This window comes from Rhinoraja longicauda, chromosome 3 (genome assembly GCF_053455715.1).
Source record: "Rhinoraja longicauda isolate Sanriku21f chromosome 3, sRhiLon1.1, whole genome shotgun sequence".
NCBI classification, from domain to species: Eukaryota; Metazoa; Chordata; class Chondrichthyes; order Rajiformes; family Arhynchobatidae; genus Rhinoraja; species Rhinoraja longicauda.
Genome location: NC_135955.1, coordinates 1,125,448 through 1,132,455, shown reverse-complemented (window position 1 = coordinate 1,132,455; position 7,008 = coordinate 1,125,448). Strand labels below are relative to the sequence as shown.

The window sequence follows — 7,008 nt, the reverse complement described above, 5'->3', positions numbered from 1 at the left end:
CCCCTCCCTCCCCTTCCCCCTCCCTCCCCTTTCCCCCTCCCTCCCCCTTCCCCCTCCCTCCCCCTTTCCCCCTCCCTCCCCCTTCCCCCCTTCCCCCTCCCTCTTCCCCCTTCCCCCTCCCTCTTCCCCTCCCCCTTCCCCCTCCCCCTCCCTCTTCCCCTCCCCTTCCCCCTCCCCCTCCCTCTTCCCCTCCCCCTTCCCCTTCCCCCTCCCCCTTCCCCCTCCCTCTTCCCCCTTCCCCCTCCCACTTCCCCCTCCCTCTTCCCCCTCCCCCTTCCCCCTCCCCCTTCCCCTCCCTCTTCCCCCTCCCTCTTCCCCCTCCCTCCCCCTTCCCCCTCCCTCCCCCTTCCCCCTCCCTCCCCCTTTCCCCCTCCCTCCCCCTCCCCCCTTCCTCATCCCTCACCCTTACCTCCTCCTTCCCCTTCCCCGTCCTTCCCCCCTTCCCCCTCCTCCCCCCTTCCCCCTCTCCCTCTTCGCAACCTCCCCTCCCTCCCGTCATCCATCCCTCCCCCATCACTCTCCACCCCCCCCATTAACCTTTCCCTGTGTTTTCCAGGTGTGGAAGGAACGTTACGGGAACCAGACCATCGACCCAGTCAGGAACCGCGGCCCCCCGGACTCCCCCCAACCCAGCCCCCTCCCCCCACACAGTGAGTAACTCCCAACACAGCCCCCTCCCCAACACAGCCCCCTCCCCCCCAACACAGCCCCCTCCCCAACCCAGCCCCCTCCCCCCCAACCCAGCCCCCTCCCCCCCAACCCAGCCCCCTCCCCCCCAACCCAGCCCCCTCCCCCCAACCCAGCCCCCTCCCCCCCAACCCAGCCCCCTCCCCCCCAACCCAGCCCCCTCCCCCCAACCCAGCCCCCTCCCCCCAACCCAGCCCCCTCCCCCCACACAGTGAGTAACTCCCAACACAGCCCCCTCCCCAACACAGCCCCTCCCCAACACAGCCCCTCCCCCAACCCAGCCCCCCTCCCCCCCAACCCCCCAGCCCCCTCCCCCCCAACCCAGCCCCCTCCCCAACCCAGCCCCTCCCAAACCCAGCCCCCCTCCCCCAACCCAGCCCCCTCCCCCCACACAGCCCCCTCCCCCCAACCCAGCCCCCTCCCCCAACCCAGCCCCTCCCAAACCCAGCCCCCTCCCCCCACACAGTGAGTAATCCCCAACCCGCAGCGCCGCCCCCCTCCCAAACCCAGCCCCCTACCCCCCTCCCAGCCCCCCCAACACAGCCCCCTCCCCCCTCCCAGCCCCCTACCCCCCTCCCAGCCCCCCCAACCCAGCCCCCCTCCCCCCACACAGCCCCCTACCCCCCCTCCCAGCCCCCCCAACACAGCCCCCTCCCCCCTCCCAGCCCCCTCCCCCCACACAGTGAGTAATCCCCCTCCCAGCCCCCTCCCCCCATACGGTGAGTAAACCCCAACCCAGCCCCCTCCCCCCCCCTCCCAGATCCCTCCCCCCAACCCAGCCCCTCCCCCCTTCACACCCCCCCAACCCCAGCCCCCCCTCCCCTCGCCCTGACTGCCCCCTCCTTCTCTCCCCAACCCACCCCTCCACCTCCCCCACCACGTCCCTTTCCCCCCACCACCTTCCCTCCCCCCCACCAACTCCTCCTCCCCCACCCACTCCCCCTCCCCCACCACTCCCCCTCCCCCACCACTCCCCCTCCTCCACCACCTTCCCTCCCCCCCACCAACTCCCCCTCCCCCACCCACTCCCCCTCCCGCACCACCTCCCCCTCCCCCACCACCTCCCCCTCCCCACCACGTCCCTTTCCCCCCACCACCTTCCCTCCCCCCCACCAACTCCTCCTCCCCCACCAACTCCTCCTCCCCCACCACTCCCCCTCCCCCACCAACCCCTCCTCCCCCACCACTCCCCTCCCCCACCACCTCCCCCTCTCCCACCAACTCCTCCTCCCCCACCACTCCCCCTCCTCCACCACCTTCCCTCCCCCCCACCAACTCCCCCTCCCCCACCCACTCCCCCTCCCGCACCACCTCCCCCTCCCCCCACCAACTCCTCCTCCCCCACCACTCCCCCTCCTCCACCACCTTCCCTCCCCCCCACCAACTCCTCCTCCCCCACCCACTCCCCCTCCCCCACCACCTCCCCCTCCCCCACCACCTCCCCCTCCCCCATCACCTCCCCCTCCCCCACCAACTCCCCCTCCCCACCCACTCCCCCTCCCGCACCACCTCCCCCTCCCCCACCAACTCCTCCTCCCCCACCACCTCCCCCTCCCCCACAACCTCCCCCCCACCACCCTCCGCACCTCCCTACTGCCCCTCCACCCCTCCTTCACCTGAAACCCACCGCCCCTCCCCCACCACACACGTGGCCCCTCTCCCACTCAACGCAAACCCACGTCCCACCCACCCCCAGACCACGACCCTGTCACCTCTGCCCTCACCCCAACGACCTCTAACCACCGCGTGACCTCGCCCCGTGACCTCTCTCTCTTCCCGCGACCTCTCCCCGTGACCTCCCTCTCTCCCCGTGACCTCTGTCTCTCCCCATGAACCCTCCCTGTGACCTCTCTCTCTCCCCGACCTCTCTCCCACCCCCATGACCTCTCCCCATGACCTCTCTCTCTCACCCCCATGACCTCTCCCCTGTGACCTCCCCGTGACCTCTCTCTCACCCCCATGACCTCTCCCCTGTGACCTCTCCCCCGTGACCTCTCTCTCTCTCCCCGTGACCTCTCCCCCATGACCCCTGTCTCTGCAGCTCCCCGGGTCGCCGACACGTCTGAGCTTCTCCAGGACGTGGAATCTCTCGACTTCAGGGACGACCCCCCCGACCCCAGCTCCCCGCCCAGCAGGTAGGGGCACGGCGGGGTCAGGGGGTGCGGTGGGGTTAGGGGGCAAGGCGGGGTCAGGGGGCATGGCGGGGTCAGGGGGCGCGGCGGGGTCAGGGGGCAAGGTGTAGTCAGGGGCGCGGCGGGGTCAGGGGGCAAGGCGTAGTCAGGGGGCGCGGCGGGGTCAGGGGGCGGGGTCAGGGGGCGCGGCAGGGTCAGGATTTGGTCAGGTGTCAAGGGAGGTTTATGTGGACAATGTTCGCAGAATCACACGGCTCAGACAGTCCTGCTAATCACCTGCACACCCCCTCTCCCCTTCTCCCCCCCTCTCCCCCCTCACCTCTCCCCCCTCCCCTCCCCTCTCTCCCCTCCCCCTCTCTCCCTCCCCCTCTCTCCCCTCCCCCTCTCTCCCCTCCCCCTCTCTCCCCCCTCTCCCTCTCTCTCTCCACAGGTACCAGCCAGCCGGGCGATATCTCTCCATGTCTCGCAGCAGGATCTTCGATGATGTCTGAGTTTGGGACGTGGGGGGGGGGGGGGGGGGGGGGAGGGGGGCAGCCCCCGACTATCCCACCCACCCTCTCCTCACCCCCACCCCTTTTTGCACGGTCCTGCTCACCCTCCACGGTCAGTCTTGGGCGGGTGGGGTGGGGAGCGTACCCTGATTCTGGAGCTAGCAGGACAGCTCTGCCCTGAGTTTCTGCAGTGCTCCCCCTCCCCTCCCCTCCTCTCCCCTCCCCTCCCACCCCCTTCCTTGCCCCCACCCCCCCTCTCCCTGGGTGCATGGTGCCTGTGCTGTGATTGCTCTCTCTCTGTCTGTCTGTCTCTGATGTAAAGAATCACTGTAATTTATTGCCTGTAATAAATGACTGCCTCGGTCTGGCTGTGTGTTTGTGGACACTGGCAACCTGACACAGCACAGACACAGGCCCTTCGGCCCACACCGCCCAACCTGCCCCGGCTACTCTCGTCCACCTGCCCGCGTTTGGCCCATTTCCCTCCAAACCCGTCCTATCTGTCTACCTGCCCAAATGGCTTTTAATGCTGTTCTAGGAACTATTTTTAGTTTAGTTTAGAGATGCAGCGCGGAAGCAGGCCCTTCGGCCCACAGGGTCCGTGCTGCCCAGCGATCCCCGCACATTAACACTATCCTACACACACTGGGGACAATGTTTACATTTACCAAGCCAATTAACCTACAAACCTGTACGTCTTTGGAGTGCAGACCAAAGATACTAGAGGAACAAGATAAACCACTCCGTTGAAATTGCCTATACTGAAGTGTAGTACGCAAAGGAGCCATTTTAGTAAGCAAACCCCGCCATTGGCTCTGCCTCTCACTGTGTGATCAGTGTTGTGGGGGAACAGTATGTGTGATGATACCATTAACATGCAGAATATATCTCATCTGTCAACTCACAGATTGTTGTTATTTTTCTTTTTAAATGTTTCTACAAGTTTCTGCCGACTAAATGGCGCCGTGACCTACTACGGTTGTTAGGGTCGAGTGGTCTATCTTGCTCCTCTAGTATCTTTGGTACAAACTCCGTACAGACGGCACCCGTAGTCAGATGGAACCCGGGTCTCCGGCGCTGTAAGGCAGCAACTCTACCGCTGCACCACCGTGCCTGCTTCAACTAAGTGGGGAAGAGGTGGGGAGAGAGAGACAAGTGGGGAGAGAGATTAAAGTACAAAATGTGGATACAGAAAGGCAGGAGGTGTGAGGGGGAATTGTGGTGGTCTCGACCAGGATCTTTGTTTCTCCAGCCACTGGCGGTCGGTCCCAGAGGACTGAGAGTGCCCAATGTTCATCCTTTGTTTAAAAAAGGATAGTAAACATAGACTTAGAAAATAGGTGCAGGAGGAGGCCATTTGGCCCTTCGAGCTAGCACCGCCATTCATTGTGATCATGGCTGATCATCCACAATCAGTAACCCGTGCCTGCCTTCTCCCCATATCCCTTGATTCCACTAGCCCCTAGAGCTCTATCTAACTCTCTCTTAAATCCATCCAGTGATTTGGCCTCCACTGCCCGCTGTGGCAGAGAATTCCACAAATTCACAACTCTCTGGGTGAAACGTTCCTTCTCACCTCAGTTTTAAATGGCCTCCCCTTTATTCTAAGACTGTGGCCCTGGTTCTGGACTCCCCCAACATTGGGAACATTTTTCCTGCATCTAACTTGTCCAGTCCTTTTATAATTTTACACGTCTCTATAAGATCCCCTCTCATCCTTCTAAACTCCAGTGAATACAAGCCTAGTCTTTCCAATCTTTCCTCATATGACAGTCCCGCCATCCCAGGGATTGACCTGGTGAACCTACTGCCTCAGTAGCAACGATATCCTACCTCAAATTAGGAGACCAAAACTGCACAAAGTATTATCATATCATATCATATATATACAGCCGGAAACAGGCCTTTTCGCCCTCCAAGTCCGTGCCGCCCAGCGATCCCCGTACATTAACACTATCCTACACCCACTAGGGACAATTTTTACATTTACCCAGCCAATTAACCTACATATTCTGATGATAGTTTTAATATATCTGTTGAGTAAATCAGACGACCCTGAGCTGTGTAAACGAAGTGGTCGAGTGGAGAGATAATAATGCTCTTGAGATCAATACAAAGACAACGGAAGCAATAGTGTGTGATTCACCACCTGACCCGCATATGGTTGCTATTGTCATCCATAATGAAAAGGTCAAGACGGTGTGTTGAGTGAAATACTTGGTGTGATAATAGACCATCTGCTATCATGGAAAGACCACATTGAATCTGTCTGCAAAAGGACTAAACAAAGAACTTATTTTCTCGGCTGCCTTAGGTCCTTTGGGCGTATGGACGGACTGTTGTTCTTTACTCCTGTGATGATGAGTGTTCTTCAGCATTGTAATACTACATGGTACAAGTGATTGTCCACCATTTTAAAGTCACAACTGCTCCACCAAATGAAAATCTGCTCAAAGATCGTTGGTTAACCCCTTGAGAAACTCTATGAATCACCGACCACAATAACATGCTAACAACATTGTCTCTGACCCCGACATTGTCCTGAACAGTGAATACAAATCGGAGGTACAGGGTACCAAGATTTAATAAGGTTCGCCAGAAGCACTCTTTAGTGCACCAGTCAATCCTGAAACTAAACATAGAACTTAATCCAAGATCAAATGTACGTTGAAGGGTCTTGAATGTGTTGCCATTGGTGATTGTAATGTTATGGTGGATATATATATCCTCGTTCCTTGTCTCACATTCTTTGTCTTTGTTGATGTTGTAAGTGGAGCTGCTGAGATGCAAGAAACATTTTAGACTTGATCTGACAATATAGTATTATCAAAGGTATTTATTCACAAAATGCTGGTGTAACTCAGCAGGTCAGACAGCATCTCAGGAGAGAAGGAATGGGTGATGTTTCGGGTCGAGACCCTTCCGTCTGACATTGTAGGTCCAGACAGTGTAGGTCCAGACACTTGTAGGCTCAGACGCTGTAGGCCCAGACACTGTAGGCCCGGGCACTATAGGCCCAGACACTGTAGGCCCAGACGCTGTAGGCCCGTGCACTATAGGCCCAGACACAGTAGGACCGGACAGTGTAGGTCCAGACAGTGTAGGCCTGGACGCTGTAGGTCCGGACAGTGTAGGCCCACATGCTGTAGGAATGGACACTGTAAGCCCGGACAGTGTAGGACACAGTGTTGGACACAGTGTTGGCCCGGACAGTGTAGGACACAGTGTGGGAGAGAGTGTAGGGGACAGTGTAGGACACAGTGTAGGGGACAGTGTAGGCCCTGACAGTGTAGGCCCGGACAGTGTAGGCCCGGACAGTGTAGGCCCGGACAGTGTAGGCCCGGACAGTGTAGGCCCGGACAGTGTAGGCCCGGACAGTGTAGGCCCTGACAGTGTAGGCCCGGACAGTGTAGGCCCGGACAGTGTAGGCCCTGACAGTGTAGGCCCGGACAGTGTAGGCCCGGACAGTGTAGGCCCGGACAGTGTAGGCCCTGACAGTGTAGGCCCGGACAGTGTAGGCCCGGACAGTGTAGGCCCAGACTGTTTAGGCCCGGGCGCCACCTACCGGAGGTTGTATAGCGACCCGCCTCCCGGCTCGCCATTGGTGGAGCGGGAGCACTTGGCCTCTGGCTGTGTGAGGTCATGTGTGGCGCGGGGCGGTGACATCACCTTGACCCGTATATGGGAGTGAGGAAGTT

General features: G+C 60.2%; 1 long non-coding RNA gene across 2 annotated transcripts; it reads left to right on the top strand.

Moving 5' to 3' along the window:
* Positions 1–552: 552 nt before the first annotated feature.
* On the top strand, positions 553–3,818 carry LOC144592293 (uncharacterized). 2 transcript variants are annotated; one of them, XR_013547106.1, is made up of 3 exons: positions 553–650; positions 2,729–2,822; positions 3,250–3,818. It is a non-coding gene; the product is annotated as an uncharacterized LOC144592293 (long non-coding RNA). The 2 variants fall into 2 exon arrangements; XR_013547107.1 differs by lacking the exon at positions 553–650 and adding an exon at positions 1,350–1,369.
* Positions 3,819–7,008: the final 3,190 nt, after the last annotated feature.